This window comes from Amblyomma mixtum, chromosome 5, assembly GCF_055824585.1.
Source record: "Amblyomma mixtum isolate Tamu chromosome 5, ASM5582458v1, whole genome shotgun sequence".
NCBI classification, from domain to species: domain Eukaryota; kingdom Metazoa; phylum Arthropoda; class Arachnida; order Ixodida; family Ixodidae; genus Amblyomma; species Amblyomma mixtum.
The window spans coordinates 92,148,589-92,166,002 of NC_143016.1; positions in this window are offsets into that span (position 1 = coordinate 92,148,589).

Below are 17,414 nucleotides of genomic sequence, written 5' to 3' on the forward strand. Positions count from 1 at the left end.
CACAAGGAATGTATCAGCCGGAACAAGTCCGAGCCGATACTTCCATCGGCCTGTAAGACACTCGCACAGCAGGGAATGAGTTAGCACTACCGTTTGCACAATCGGAATCCCAGGTGCCAATAACTCCACCTCACACAGATGTACTATGCCCATTCAGGCCACAGTCAGCACCAGTAGGCCCACGACGTTTTTCGCGGACACGTTGTCCATGCCATAAGTTGATGTTTGATGGGTTCTATGAGAAATGTGGCTTGATATGAGAGTTGCAGGTTTCCCAAAGGAAGGGGGATGTAGCGGACTCCGAACTTGTCCAACCAACCGTGTGCATCTCGCAAAAAGGAAGCTGTACGTATATACACAGTCCCAATAAAGGCAACTCACTTTCCCGTCTTGGCAATCGGAGTTTGATGTTATTTCTGGGGCCCGCACCCCCGTAGGAGATACAGTGACAACAGCGATACAATAATCAGCCAGGAATTGTAAAGCAATCCCTCAGCAGGTCTAACCACCTCTGTAATGAAGTAAATTCTGCGCCTTCTTTTTCGAGTTCGGGTCGAAATCGATAAAGCGTTAACGTACTAGCAGCCGTGCAATTTTCCGTTGGGGTTAGAAAATATTCGGCCGAGGCAATTAATAATGCTTACGTGCGAGAAGGCGTAAGACCGCCCGCTCACTGGGTGATGTAAGTCGATGCGACGAGAATGGAAATTCTACCTCTGCATCGCTGTACGTTGCCTCCTCACCATTTGTCATCTGCATGCTAACTTCGTGAAGGTTGCCCCACTGCACCGCGGCCAGCGCTGCGCCTTAAGTATCTGACGCGATTCCAAAAGTGTTAATGCACATATATGTAAAACTGGACTTCCTCTACTGAGCATTCATAGATTCCTGGGAGTCCTCATACGACTTCTCGCGCAGTGGTGAACCTGGTAAGTGGGTAAGTAATGCGCCATTCGCCTGGGTTGGCAGGTGCTGCCACCGGTGAGACTTGTGCGATCCATGTCGATCCAGGTTGATCCAGGCAATGTCGCTTGACCGTCACCTGCTAGGTTGCATGAAGATGCTATCTTTTATGAACACCATTAGGTGTTAGCACACACACATACACACACGCATACGCAAAGACGGGTTTTAGCTCAATGAGGCAAGTAAGGCTTACGCCTTGCAAAAAAAAAAGTTAAGTGCACATCAGTTTTTAAATTCCGGTCTCTTTCGGAGTGAAACTCAATCAAAAATTGCAAAATATGCCTTCAAGCAGATGTTATAGCTTCCTTTGTGCTTGTACCTAGCCACTAACGCTGCACTGTTATCTTTACTCGTCAACTTTAATCAGGAACCCAATTCTCGCTTGGTTGATACATTCGAGAAAAACGCCGCAAGAAACCACGTTTCTGAGTACGTTGAGCGGTAAACCCAAACTTAATAAACAAGCAAACGATCTCTACTCGTAGAGGGTAAATGTTTTTAACGTGGAAGCCAAAGTGCGCTATTGCATGCGCACTCAGCGTCGACGACATACATGCGCACGGGACCAGCGCTCTCTTTAAGCAATTCCACATACCAAACGTTACACAGGTGACTCTTGGTGCGGTCAAAAGCATCAAATCACTTGTGTGCAGATGTTATCGATACAGAAGCAACAAACCAATGAATACGCTAGCGCTCTCATTAGTGCCAGCCAATGCGTATAGCGCCAGCGCACCTGGCCTGGAAAGCGTGCAGTGTGCAGTGCGCGCACCAAGCGGGCGAGGAGAACCGTGGAGAAAACCGTAGACGCGGAGGAGAGTGTCGTTACTTTCGGGATCAAAAGAATGCTTAAGCTCGATGGAGCTAAAGTTCTTTGATGTAGAAAGTAACGCCATTCTGTAAATGTTTCCGCCGAAGCTCCGCCTCTTGCGCTTCCTTCTCGCCTGCCACTATGAACGGCACATTTCAGAGCAATGATTAGGTCCTCCAGCCTTCGTTTTGGAGACAGCAGTGAGGCGCCCGCTTCGTTTTCTTAATTTTTTTTTATTAAAGTGATCTTGAATTAAAAGGGAAAAGACTTTAGTCTTTCTATCTTCGTTCGGTAGTCTGGACTTGTAAGGTTTAGCAATTTTCGTAATCGGTCGGTGAATCGATTGGATGATATTCAATATAGATGAAACGAGGAGCATGTTTCTGAACTTCTTCAATTTTTATTTTGTTCGACGCGGTGTACGGATCCCAGACAATTTTCTATACTCAATTACAGGCTTTATCAGGGAGTTGTTATAAGTGAGTATTTTTACATCGGGAGCTGCACTACGGATTTTAGGACTTAGTCCCCAAATTGCTTTGTGTGCCTTCCCTACTAAAAAAGGTTTTATGAGGCAATAAACTCATCCAGTTTATCATACAAATGTCATAGAGTTCTCATACAAATCATAGAAAATTATCATTGAAATGTCATTCATTTCTGTGAAATCATACAGTCATCATAGAGATATCATAGAATATCATACGAATTGCATAGATTGTATGATATTCTATGATATCTCTATGATGACTGTATGATTTCACAGAAATGAATGACATTTGAATGATAATTTTCTATGATTTGTATGATAAGTCTATGACATTTGTATGATAAACTGTACGAGTTTATTGCCTCATAAAACTTTTTTCAGTAGGGTTGGAGCATACGTTAGTTAAGTGCGTATTCCAGCGTAGGTGAAAATTAAACAAAGATAATTGCGCTGCTGTACTCTAATAACTAGCTTACCTGCAATGGCCCCGCCGTGGTGGCTCAGTGGCTACGGCGCTCGACTGCTGACCCGAAAGACGCGGGTTCGATCACGGCCGCGGCGGCTGAATTTCGATGAAGGCGAAATTCTAGAGCCCCGTGCGCTGTGCGATGTCAGTGCACGTTAAACAACCTCAGGTGGTCGAAATTTCCGGAGAACTTCACTACGGCGTCCCTCATAGCCTAAGCTGCTTTGGGACGTTAAACCCGAATAAACCAAACCAAACCTTAACTGCAATGGAGTATGGGTGCATCATACTATTTTTCTTCCTAGTAGCAGGCATAATTACGGATTTGTCCGAGTTTAACACCATTTGCCACTTAGTGCCGCAATTTTCTATTGCTTGAAGATTAGCGTTCAGTTCTTCTTCATCAGTTGGGGTCTTCATTATTTTGTGTCGCACATAATCATCAGCGAACAGTCTGATTGGAACTGTAACCGATTTTGCAAGTTCATTGCCAGGAAGTGCCAGTAAATAGTCGTAAAACCAATCGACAGCGCGATGGCGACTGAAGCGCAGAGTAAAAATGGCTATAAAAACATCGCAACATTTAGAATCATGCCGCGTGAGATGTAATGTGCAGTCGTGAAAGCAATAATACCGGATAGAGCACACCTGCAGATTGTTTGAAAAGCACAAAATGTGACCCTCAGAAACGTATTATACGCACTCTTGATCCTGAAAATGCTGTTTTTATAACATTGCTTTACACTGTAGACCCTCAAGCAGCGTTCACAATTGAATACCCAAATCTCTTGTATAAATATTTGTGAACATTCAAAATGTCCTCCATCGTTCCATTTAATCATTCGTTCGCCTCACTACCAACCATCCAGAACTAGCAAAACAAACCCTTAGCATTGCTAACCTCTCCTGCTGAACAAATTTCACCCAATATTTCTTCAGTCAATGTTGAAAGCGTTAAAGCTTTAACCGAGTACAAGTAGCACTGATTGTCTTCACCTAATTATTAGGCTATAAAAAAAGTGCTTGCATGTCCATGGTGTCTTCCTGACCGAATATTGATTAAAATTTGCAAAATCTGCCGTCTAAATATTTCGCTAGCACCCTTTCGCATTTTATCACACCACAGGCATGCACTGTATGTGTAACACTGATAAGCTTGAACCAAACTGAACGCTTGTTATACAAATTTAACTGAACATGAAACATCATCAGAAGTATTTGCGAGATACTCTATATTCTAAAGAAACACCGTGGTAAGCCCTTTTTAGCGGAAATTCAACTCTATCTGATCACCGCAGTGCTAAGGAATGACATTGAGGTGAGCGCTGTGATATATTTAGCAAGATACAATTTAGGCATTAGTAGATGTAATGCAATTTAGTTCTGTGTGCGTAGAAGGGGACCGCCTTTAAGCATGAAAGCTAGCATGCTGTATGGCACGCATGCCCAGCGGCGGCCAGAGATTTTTATTACCATTCTCGTTTCACGCCTGAATCGGGTTGCAGTGTAACTCAAGGTACGGCCAAAAACCTCAAATAACCTTCGCTCAGTGCTTTTCTATAGAGAAGAGAGAAACATACGCAGGCGCGCCCACTGGTGCTAGCCACAGCGTACGGCCAGTGAGCGCTCTTAGCCTTGAAATCATGCCGTGCACAACGCAAACACCGAGCGGATGAGGAGAACTGCATAGGAAACGGGAGTTCGGAGGAGAGTGTCGCTACTCTCACGATCAAGGGCTGCAGCGCTGCAGGGCCAGCAACCCGTCCTCGTTTCCGGCCACAGGGTCACTGGCTTCAGCAAGCGCGTGTGGCACTCCACGCCGCTTTTTGAACCGACGAGTTTCCCTTTGTAAAGCTCCCCTCTACACGAACGGGTTCAACGCACTGACTTATAGATTCGTAATAAGGGAGTAATTACTCATTGACGTCCACCCGTCCGCAGCCATACGGCTACAAAGGAAAGCTATACAGCTTTCTCAGAAACTTCGTAGTTAAAGAATTCAGTGGGTCCCACGAGACCTCCTGACTTCGCAAAGCCGTGCAGATTCTGCGACCCACCTTGTGACCCCAACTTCGTCTTCGCCTCGAGTCCTAACACTGGATGACACCACCCTCCTTTTAACAAAAAAGGAACACCTCTGGCGCCGCACACGTGCTCTAATCCCTCCGTGTGCGGTAACCCTCCCCCGTGGTCTTACCCGTGCAGAGAAGCTTGCGCTTCGGAGGATCCGGGTCGGGGTTGCCCTAACTCCGGCCGTTACACGAGAGTGGCCGCAATTCGAAGGTGTATTTCCCCGCCCCGGGTGTCCAGTCTGCAAGAACCGAAATCTTGAGGCCGACATTCACCACCTGCTGTGGGTTTGCCCGGCGCTGAAGCCGACAAGAATTCGGCACCTGGCGGCAGCGGGTCTTTCGCCCGATAACACCGCTTGGACACAAGGACCTCATCATCGTTCACTTCTCGATTTCATTAGATCAGCGAACCTTTACTCATTTATTTAAGCATGCTCATTTATCATTACATGCCGTTTTATGCCCTGAGGCAATCAACATCGCATTAAAAAAAAGAAAAAGAAAAATCGTTCCGGACCGGGGCTCGAACCCGGGACCATCGTTTCACTGGAGCAGTCGCTCTACCAACTGAGCTAACCGGGACTTTTTTTTTCGTTCTTTTTTTAACCGGGACGGCAAGCTTATGGTAGGGCGAGAGCGAATTGATCAATAACTCGAAGTGGGTACTGTGTTGGTCAAATGTTTAGGGGAATCCCCCAAGGTGGAGGAGATTTGTAATAAGGGAGTAATTACTCATTGACGTGCACCCTTTAACTACGTCTTTATCACTTTAACTTTAACTTTCGTCTTTAACTACGAAGTTTCTGAGAAAGCTGTATAGCTTTCCTTTGTAGCCGTATGGCTGCGCTCGGGTGGACGTCAATGAGTAATCACTCCCTTATTACAAATCTACTCAACTTTGAGCGATTCCCCTAAATATTTCATTGACTTATAGATCCGCGATGCATGGCAGCAGTAAGTGACCACCTGTCATTGGTTTTTTGTGTGGAGAACCATGTATAGGTAGCATCCTGCTTTCTTGCAGCATCTGCACAGAAACTTCGTGCTGCGTCTTTCTGCGTCTTGCTGCATCAACATGAGCGCTATTGTCGTGCAAACGTTGGTGTAGTAGCTCACCGAGGCTTTGGTGGCGCAGTCGGGGCAGTCAGGGAACCCGGAGCAGCTGTTGGTCGGAGGCTGGCAGCTGGGCTGATTGGGGGGCTGGCCAGGGAAGTCGCTGGCCTTCCAGCTATACTCCGTTTCATACATAGCAGTCAACGCTGCAAAAGATACGAAAGTAGTCTGCTGCAAAAAAACAAGCGAAATGTATCGGTCCGCCTCGCGTCGTGGCTGAGTGGTACGAAGCGCGCGCCTGTCTGTTCATTTTATAAAGGACCAAGGTTCGACTCCCGGCTTGGCTGGTTTTTTTTTCTTTAATTTTTTTTTATTTTTCTTAAAAGATTCATTAGGTAGAAACTTGAAACTGTCAAACTCCAATACCTACTTTGAAAAACAGAGCGCTGTTTACTTGTAGAGGCAGTGTAGTGTACGGCATACATACCACGTAACTTGAGTCGGATAGTGTTGAGTGCAAAGCTGTCATATTTAACACTGCGAGAGCTACATATTGTCACCTTGCTAGGTCGTTTTTGCGGTGATCTTATTCCAGTTGAGAGACCTTCTTTCTTGAACCTCGCAACTGTCCGAGGGCTCACCCCGGTCATCTCGCCCACAGTTTCCAGAACTTCATGCACAGTCTCCTCCGGGAAGCGCTTCCTTACGCTAGAGTAAACGTTGACAATCACCTGCTTGCAGTCTTTCGAAATTTTCGGAGACTTCAGCTTGGAGAATACGTGAGCAGGAAATGTTTCTGAAGCCGCAGTAGGTGAAGAAAATAAGCGAGTAGGAGATAGCGGTGCCATTTTCCCTGACTCAGAAACCGAAAGACGAAAGCAGACGACATCACCGGCCGGCCAAGCTGCGAAAACCTGATACAGGAGGAGCCCGAAAAAAAACCAGAAAACTAATTTGAAAAGAATAAAAGAAAAAGCAATCTTTATGCAAAATAAAACACTTTTATTATTATACTAGAATATCGACCAACATTTACTTTAATTTTAAGTTCATCACTCTTTTCACTTGCGACGCACTACATTACGATGCGGACGAGTAGCGCGAACAGGCGCCGTAGCCTTCGCTGCGTTGACTGCTAAGTATGAAACGGTGTATAGTTTCCAGCGAAAGAGGTCGAGCGGTGGTGAGGGAACCTTGGAGTAAAACAACAATGTTTTATAATTTTTTAATGCAGCCAAGCTGCAAGCATGACAAATTGCAACACACAGTTACCAGCCTGCTCACCGATGCCTATCAGTGGAACACTGACGTTGACAGAAGGTATGTTAGGATACACTTTACCCATATGAAGAACCATTTTAAACCTTCAGACACAATGTTATTTTATGCAGCTGTGAAGCTTTTCCAGAGCTGATGAAGAAGGTCATTTGCCACTAGAACAGAAAATTACACTTCAAGTCGAGTAAATATCAAACAAAGCAGGTAACAGTACCCCTAATTATCAGTTTGGGCAAGCCGGTGAAAGACAATATGGCGTGACCATCGCAAAGAGAAATGTGTGCCTCATTTTTCCTGCACTGCACAACCCTTGCAAGTAACGTTACATTTGCACAACCATAAAGAGTTCTGTATTGAAGTGCAGCAGAATTGAAAGAAAACTGCATTCTGGCTGAGAACTAATTAGGTCAAAAATAAACGCTCCGCCTGTTGTGCCCTTCGCGTTCTCGTTTTTGAGAAATAATATGACGCTGTCGCTTTTTTGACATCGTTCGCATTTAAGGTTTCGTAGAGACAATTCCTTTACTTTGCTGGGGCTACATCGAAGTATCCAAGTCAAATTGTCTTTTACACTAGACGTCACTCACTGTTGCACCTGGCCAACGTGGGTTTTGTATCTCACAAGACGTGTGGGAGATATACGCACATATATAAAATTATCTTAAGAATCTAGACGTCTCCAGTTCCTGCCTGGCCACCAAGTAATATTCGTGGGGGCACGGACCGTTTGTCTGGATCAGTGCTATTCATCATGAAGAATAGCAAGCAGAAACAACTCATTTATATCACTGCAGTCATCAACTCCTCAAGCATTGCTAAGTAATGCCCTCTTAAGTTTTGTCTTATCGCTGCATTTTTTACGTTAGTCCCTTTTTAAGAGCTAGAAATTGCTTGCTCCACTGCTTTGCATGGAGTTTGTGATACTGCAAGCGAACCGCTTGTTTTCTCTGCGAAGGCAAGATAACCGCTTGTCCTTAAGGGTGACGGCGTGGATTCCAAAAGAAGGGAAGCGTAGCAGGGGGCGGCAGAAAGTTAGGTGGGCGGATGAGAGTAAGAAGTTTTCGGGGATACGGTGGCCGCAGCTGGCAAAGGACAGGATTAATTGGAGAGACATGGGCGAGGCCTTTGCCCTGCAATGGGCGCGTAGTCAGGCTGATGATGATGATAATGACGGAAAGTTTGGCGGACGGCGTAAGGGACCTTTTTTAGTGTTTATTAGCAGCCACAGCCACCGCAGACGTATAAGCATGCATAACAACAGCCTTAATTACAGTACATCAGCACATGCTCCCTGCGCACAATAGATTGATAGTGTGACTAAAACGAAAAGCATGAACTCCCTTACGGCAATGCAGAGTGGTAACAAAAGCCAGCAATGCTGGAAACACACCACAGTCCTTCCTTCGTTTATGATGTGTCTGCGTGCAACTTTTCTCCGCCTTTTTCGGTATGTATGAAGAAGTCCCTGACGGACTTCGTCATTTTGAACAGGCGAGAACTCCAGAGCTCTACTCTAGTACAAACAAACGCTCGATAACAGGCATGAAAGAGTGCGCATCTGGCGCCTCTTAATGTGTCAGTGAACCATCAGTGATGTATAATTAAAGAGAAACTTCCTCAAGTGTTCAACGTCCTCAGTGAAATGCGGCCGTCATGGCCGGGACCACATCCGATGTACTCATGGAAAGCAAAAGAACGCCTTTACCACTGAGCTGCCGTGACCGGTGACTCGAGTAAGGCGAGTGAACTCTGCTCATCAAAATCGTTTTCGATGCAGGCTGAGCGAAACGCCTGGGACACCAGGTGTTTGGTGACAATCTGCGAACCGAGTGTGCTTACTGAATTACTCCTGTCAAACTCCTATTGAAATATCCTTTATGTAGTGGAACCGGATTTCACCGAAAGAAACATGTTTCACACGCGTCCGGTTGGCGACAGGCAGGTTCACACCGGGTCCAAACGAGTTTGCCCGTCTCCGGTTGAGCCCTCGTGTCGGGCAGACCGGTACTGTTCGGAAAAAAGCTTAGCCGGGTCCAGTTTAGCCCTCGTAGCTCGATCACCAGCACTCTTCATAACTTAAACATTTTCCCCTTTGTCTAGCATAGTGTTCATACCAGAGGTGGCCGACTGCGCCTTTTTAGAAACAGTGAAATAATTTTTTTATTGCTTCGAGCAGACGGCGCTGTGTACAAAGTAGCTATGACGAATCAACTATCTTTCTGGGCAACACAGAGTCTGTTCGTGCGATTTCTACAGGGTTCGCTGTTTTAATTCACAATACCAACTGGCCGAGCCGTTGTTCTTTTAACACTTTCCTGTGTGTTTGCGCCTAGAAATGCTTAGTCGGAAGTTTGTAACATGCGTCGGGGCTACACTAGCCGCATATGGCGATTAATGACACAATATGCCACGAATTTATGACCCAGATAGCTCTGTGTGTAGCAAGAATTGCAGCTGAAATTGCAAGATTATGATATTCTGAGATGTTTCTACTAAAACCGAAGTTTATTAAAGAATACAAGACATCGCGGTGACGCCTGTAGTTAACCCCAAGAAAGTGCAGAATGCTTACAGGGTGGCATTGCGAAAAGCGTAGTTACACAGGACCAACAAAAATAACACATTAAGAGGCAGTACTCGGCAGTATGGTATTGTGCACTCCAGTTATTTGAGGCACGAATATTCAAATTCAAATCCTTTATTTCTGCCTTGTAAATATACAGACAGCGGAGGCGCAGAAAAAGCTGAGAGACAGCTTGACTAAGCCGCAGCCCCCTTTCGCTTGGCAGCAGCTTGACAGCAAGGCTTTTAATACAAAAGGCAGTTGCAAAGCGTGATAACAAGTATACAATAATGAGCAGGTACAAGAGAAAACGAAAGAACATTATACAATATTGACACAATATTCACATTGGGTAGACACAGGTAATGGCAGCAAAGAAAAAAAAGAGAAAGAAGAAAAAAAACACAAAACAAAAATCCTACATGCTAGCATATAAAGCACGCAAAGGCCTGTTTGACGAACTGAAAAGGTCAAAATTATTATATATATACGCGTTTAACAGGGACGGAAGAGTGAACTGCAGGCGTTCTCTACCCGAGTTTAACCGTGGGGTCGGGACTATCCATGTCTCCGCATACCTTGTTGTGTAGCTTGCATCTCGGGTATGTAGTTAAGGAAGTTTACGTATGTGGTTTACATTTCTACGTGTTTCGAGTTTAAACCGGACACTCAAGCGATATTTATACAAGTTGTGTATTTTTAGCACACCCCTTTGTAGAAAGAGATCTTTGCTTGGCGAGTCCCAGGGGACATTGTAAACATGACGAAGAAACTTTTTCTGAAAAATGTAGATACGCTGAAGACAGCTAACCGTAGCTGTGCCCCACACTAGATGGCAGTAGTTTAAATAGGAGTAGAAAAGTGAATTGTAGAGGAGTAACTTTACTGTTCTTGGAATGACGTATCTGAGCCGACTTATGACTCCGGTTATTTGAGCCAGTTTCGTGACAATATGGTCCGTGTGGTGTTCCCAAGACATGCTGGAAGAAAAAACTACTCCAAGGCATTTAAATTGTTCAACTATGTCTATACGTCGCGAGTTTAGTTTAATCTCGATGGGGGAAGGAAGTACTTTGTTTTTAGGACGAAATATGACAGCTTTTGTTTTCTTCTCATTTATACGCATGTATCTGGATTCGGACCACTTTTGTAATTCACTCAAGGTGTCATTGCATTCCAGAACAAGGAGATCAAGGTCATTTCCAGTAAAAAAGATGCTAGTGTCGTCAGCGTAGATAATAAATTTAGCGGCGGAGTTAATGTTGGAGATATCATTTAGGTACATATTAAAAAGTAATGGTCCCAATATACAACCCTGGGGAACGCCAGAAGTAACAAGTTTTAGTTCAGATGTCACATTGTCTATGCTTACAGCCTGTTTTCTATGCGAAAGATATGATATCAGGATCATTTGAGCCAGTCCACGAATACCACAACGCTCCAAGTTTTTCAGGAGTACACTGCGGTTTACTAAATCGAATGCCTTCGTGAAGTCCACGAAGACACCAATAACAAAGGCCTTATTTTCAAACTGTGTTAGTATATATTCCTTTTGTTCGAGTAGTGCTAACTCGGCAGATTTATTTTTACAAAACCCAAATTGATTAGGTGACAAAAGGTCATGTTTATCAATAAAATCAGACAACCGTGTATACAGAACTTTTTCAAAAGCTTTCGAGAATATTGGGAGTATCGATACTGGTCTATAATTTCCTAAATCATTGCGGTCTCCTTTCTTATACAAAACCGTTACTTTGGCTATTTGCATTTTTTTAGGAAATGTGCCCGTAGTAAAGCATAAGTTAAATATATCTGCAAGAACAGGGGCAATAACTCTTATAACATGCTTGACAGGCCTCACTTGAATGCCATCAATGTCACAGCTATGGCTGTTATTTAGGCTTTGTACGACTGATATAACCTCCTCTGTCGTAACTGGGTTCAGAAATATTGTGTCCCTATTGTAAGAGCTAAAATAGGTGTTGAAATCACTTGACGGGGTGTTATGGGCAAGGGTGGTAAAAAAGTTGTTGAAGGCATCTGCCAACTCTCTGCCGGATACATCTTTATTATCAAGCTTTAAAGCCCGCGGGGCAGCCTGTGGTTGCTCACGCCTCAGTAAGAAATTCAACCTTGACCACAACAGATCGTGGCGACCATTTTTAATTTCAAGAAATGTCGCGAAGTATTCCGCACGAGCGAGACGTAGCTTTATTGTTAATCTATTTCTGTACAGTTTGTTTTTCGTTTTAATTTCTTGGCGAAACTCAGAAGATATCCAAGGTTTGCGAGTTTTACGCTTTATTGCACGCACTTTTAGCGGGAAAGAGGAATGGTAGAGCTGTTTAAATACTCGGAGGAACTCATCGTAAGCCTCATTTGCGTCACTGGTAACGTCAATACTATCCCACTCAGCTTGTGCCAGTGAACTGTGAAATGAATTGAGGGTAGCATTGGTTATACTTTGGTACTTCGCTTTCTCCTGTCGGTACTTTACCAGTCTAGTCTTATTTATGCATGCAAACACTGGAAGGTGGTCACTGATCGCACATGATATTACGCCCGACTCAACTATCGGTTGGGAAGTGTTCGTAATCAGCAGATCAAGAAGAGACTCACTTTCTTGTGTTACCCTTGTTGGATCGTTAATAAGATTAATAAATCCGTTCGAGGCCAAGACTGCGTTAAAGTCTCTAGTAGAGGAGTTATCCTTCAACATATCGATATTAAAATCACCTCCAGCTATTAGAGTGTATTTGTTATCTGTTATAAATGAAAGAAAACAGTCGTAAAATTCCAAAAACCTAACCATATTTCCCTTCGGTGGACGATAGCAAACCGAAAACACGAACCTGCCAGTACAGGCTGATAGCACTTCAAAATCTTCAGTAATAAGACTGTACGAGTCCAACTTGTCGCATTCAATGTCATCTAACACCAGTAAAGCCACTCCACCCCCCCGGAGGCCGGAGCGGTTCAAGTAATAAGTTTTGTAATTGGTCATCCTGAAAACGTCGGAATCATCTGTGCTCCAAGTCTCACTGAGCATGATCAAAGAAAAAGGAAATGAAAATTCGCCAAAGAACTCCTCTAAACACAATAACTTGTTTTTTACAGAGCGTGCGTTCAGGTGAATAGCGTTAAGCGTTGTCAGCGCAACACACGAAGCAGTGCGGTTCAAGTCACTCGGCAGATAATACAGCTGTTCATGTTCATGTTATTCCTTTTTCGACACTTTTCCCATGCAGTGAACAAAAAAAAGGGCTCGATGTGGCTCAGTGGTTACACTAATAAGCTAAAGCTCGGAACATGGGTGGTTAGAATCCTGACGCTGAACTGCGTTTGCAGCAAAAGCTTCGCTACGGGACCTCGGGCTTCAATCGCTGACCGTGTAAATTTTACCTTCAGCTGAGTTAGAGGTCAAACCATAAAAAAGAGAAAAAGAAACTGAATCATTATTCATGACTGGGAGTCAACCCGCGACTGCACAAACTGATCTTCTTTAAAGGCAGCTCAGCGAGTCCACTAGGCTGTCGCCGCAGCCAACACGCCTCGTGTCAAACTGGTTGGTTGGTTGGCCTCAAATAAAATGGCACATACCCACTACAGGGGAGCGGCCAACTTGTTGTTGTTGTTGTTGTCCTCTAGAAAATGGCGCATACCCACTGCGGGGGATTGGCCACATTCTCGCGCTGAGCATTGGAGAGCATCGTCCGCATCAACTTCCATCTGCTCCGTCCCGCGACACTGCCTGCTCACTGTCGTCTTCTACGCAGCACAAATCCGTGCTTTCGCGCCGATTCAAATTTAGTAACCATTCTCTGTCGTTTTTCTTTTTATTTTCGCTTTGATTTTCATTTCCGAAAAGGTAATCTTGTTAGTTAACAGCCCTGAGCTTCATCTCCCCTTCTTATCTCTCCCAGCAATCAGCGCTGCCCAGTAATGAAAGACCATCCTCTATAACAAGTCCAGCCTGTTTCATTCAGGTTTATTCTGTAAAATAAACCGGTACACCCAATTCCGTATACACAGTCCTCTACCCGGATTTTTCCACATAGACAGGGGGTCGTTAGCCGCATTTCACGCAGCATCACCGACAGTTCAAGGTGTAATAAATAAAAAGAACCAGATACAGCCGGCGGCCAAGCTGGTATCTTTAATCATAGAATTTTACGTCATGTCAACGCACGCATCTAAGCAGACAGAAAAACATTTGGCAGCAGGCACGTGATAATTTACGAGCGTCCGATCCTTGTATTCATCACGCGTCCTTTTTATCTCTCTATTGGATAAATGAAAGCACTCATGCGTCTTTTAATGCATCAAGTTCGTTGACCGCAAGCAACTTGCTAGCGCCTTGGCGCTCGTAAAGTTGAAGTGACGCGAGTTCTAATGTGCAGCGCTGTTACTCATCGCGGAAATATTGTTGAACTTGGACACCTTTGTTACTAAAATAGAAATTTTCATTAACAGGACAAGGGAGCCGAAGTGGGTTCCAAGTGGAGGATGGGATAGTTGCTGCAGTGCAGCAATTTAACAGCCACTCGTGGTCGGTGCAAGCTTATGATACTGGCTCTATTTTTTGCTTGAAGTGTAAGAAAAACCTGCTGTAAAAGAAGCGTGGTATGCATTTGTCATGGTCACGAGGAGTTTCTGACTCAACACAATAAAGACGGGTATGTAAGGTGACGAGGGTGGGATGAAAGCATAAATCGCTCGGAGACCAAGCACTCTATAACTGTCAAACAGCCAACTAGCATCGCCGATTCCTGAGTGCAGATACCAGCCTCTACACAGAGCCTTTCCATAGAACGCGCCGCATACCTGCTACAGTTAATTTCAAGTTTATACCAGATCTCGATGACAACCTATACGGCAGCTTTTACACCAGTCTTCCGATAGTTCTGCCATCCTTTCGTTCTCCAACTTCACCTCCTCTGTACAGCCAAGAGCAGAAAAGAAGAAAACGTCTGCGCCACCAAAATGCGGCAATTACTTTCGCGTCTGATGCAAACGGTAATGTGCGGCGGGTAAAGCGAAAAAGGACAATTTTCTTGAAGTTCTTGGCACCAGAAAGTCAAAGGTTTGGTAACAAAAAGGGTGGTAAATTTTTTTAGCGGTATTTATCACCGTAACCTTGTTTTATCATTGCACTTTAGTACTTTCCTTAACTGGGACATACATGGTTTATTAGAAGGCGCCACGGAATGAACTAAAACCGCATATAACTTAATCAACGCACACCTCGGCCATCTGCCCTGCTTGCCGCATGTTTATATTAATACTGTAAATGTAGAGAATTCCCTGCCAAAAGCGGGGATTAGGCATCAGTTAGTCACCGCTGCTTAACAAGATGTGCTCCACACATCGTCGTAAAACCTTTAGGACAGTCCCACGCGACACGACATACTTAGCTTGGCGTCCGTCAGGCTCACAGTCTCAGCAAGCTGCACATTCACACCTTTCTCCTCACAGCCCTCTTGAGGTCTGGCGTGTCCTACCCCAACGACCCCTCACCCTATTCCAATCTTGAACACTGTATTTCAGTGTCTAGCCACCCTCCAAACTACCTGCTTCCCCTCTCCCCCCCCCCCCCCCCCCCCCCCCCCTCCTACATGGAGTACCTGGCGTACGCCGGACCAAATGGACAACCAGCGTGCCCATGGCCTCTGCGCCCAAGGTGTGAACGCTCACATAGTGGCTCTTAAATAAAATACTTATATCTCTATTATCTTTCTTGTCTCTATTATCTCTCTCACAATGCATCTTAGTTGTCCTTCGAAAGTTCATTCTGACCTCATCTCCTGCATTTGCCTACAACAGCCAGTTTCCTTTTCCTCGACGCAATATTTGTGCTACTCCTCCCATGCATGTTACCGAAAGCAGACTAGAAGGAACATCCAATTTTCTAGTGGCATTACACTGAAAAATCGCAGAGCATGCCACCGCGGTCGCTCAGTGGTTATGGCGCTCGGCTGCTGACCCGAAAGACGCGGGTTCGATCTCGGCTACGGCGGTTCAAGTTCTTTGGAGAAGAAATTGGAGGCCCGTGTACTGTGCGACGTCAGTGCACGTTAAGGAACCCCAGGTGGTCGAAATTTCCGGAGCCCTTCTCTGCGGCGTCCCTCATAGCCTCAGTCGCTTTGGGACGTTAAACCCCATAAACCATAAACCATAAAATTACAGAGCATGGCTCAGGGCCTAAACGAACAATTTAGTATGGTGAAGTGCTATAAAGTGCTTTTCGTGATTCCGCTTTAAGACTGCATAGCCTAACTCATTAAACCATCACAATATAGCTGCTATACCATGACTTTTATGTCTCATATTTCAACATTAGCAACACCGCTTTCACCGGTGACTTTCATACCAGACTATATTATGCAACTTTCAACAACACATAGAAAAAACTTGGCGAACCTAAACTGACTTACGGACCAGCGAATCACGCTGGCCTATTATTTATACAGTGAACTGAGGGTCTTGGCACATACCGATTGAAAATGTGAACTTTTCACAACAAAAGCTGGTTGAAGTTAAGCGTTCGTCCTTGTCTACTCGCCGTACGTCGTCCTTTGTTTTTCCGCGTCGCTGTCATTTGGCATAAATATTTGTCAATCAGGACCACGAGATCAAAGGGCCGAAGGTGGCCGCGACATAATGCATGAGCGCTAATGATCAACGTTTTATCATCGCTAAATAGATAACGAAATTAAACACATTACGTGCGCATGAATTCTTGTTTCAGAAGCGTTGCATGCTTCTTTAGACCGCAGCACTGGCAGTCCGCGCAGCCGCTCTAACTATTGGTTATGTTGCTTTTGTTTAATTCGCTGCATTTAATGCATGCCTACATTACTTCGTCGCCCGATTTTAAAGCAGTATGTTTCGATGGATCCAGTGTGTGCTTGCTTGAGTCATTGTTCTTGAGTATGCATGTGTGCCTATGTACCCAGAGAACTGCCTACATCACTGTATTTGTTTAACCGATATATGAAGCAGTAGAGCATAGGAACACCTTGCCGGAAGTTAGTTTGTTATGTAAGGTTTAACATTTTTAAGCGTCATACGAGCCGTGAAGAGCGCCGTAATGAAGGTCTTCGGTTAATCCGCATCATCTGTGTTTCTTTAACCGTATGCGCAGCCATCACAGATCACTAAGGTGTATTTTGCGTACCCCCTCCATAGAAAAGCGACCGCCACTTCTTGGATTCGATCTTGTCACTTTTGTATCTAGTGAAGCAGCGCAACGGCACAAGGCCAAGGGAAGAAGAGGACAAACAGAGCGCTGAACTGACAACAAATGTTTATTCCGGATGCAATCAGCTTATATATACTTCACCAACGTAGAAAAAAAAAACAAAAGAAAGAGAGAGGAGCGGAAGGTTGAAATCCCAGTCACTCTGCGCATGCAGCTGTATCGCGTGTACATCGGTCATATGACATCAGATAGTTGGGCTCTTTCAACGAAATATCTACGGAAGGGGTGCTGATACAATTCGCACCCAGCTTCTTGATTTCAGATGCCTCGATAATCTCTAGTAAGTTTATCCTTGTGTTTGACTTACTACTTAAACTTACTAGAGAGATTATCGAGGCATCAGAAATCAAAAAGCTGGGTGCGAATTGTGTCAGCACCCCTTCCGTAGATATTTCGTTGAAAGAGCCCAACTATCTGATGTCATATGACCGATGTACACGCGATACAGCTGCAT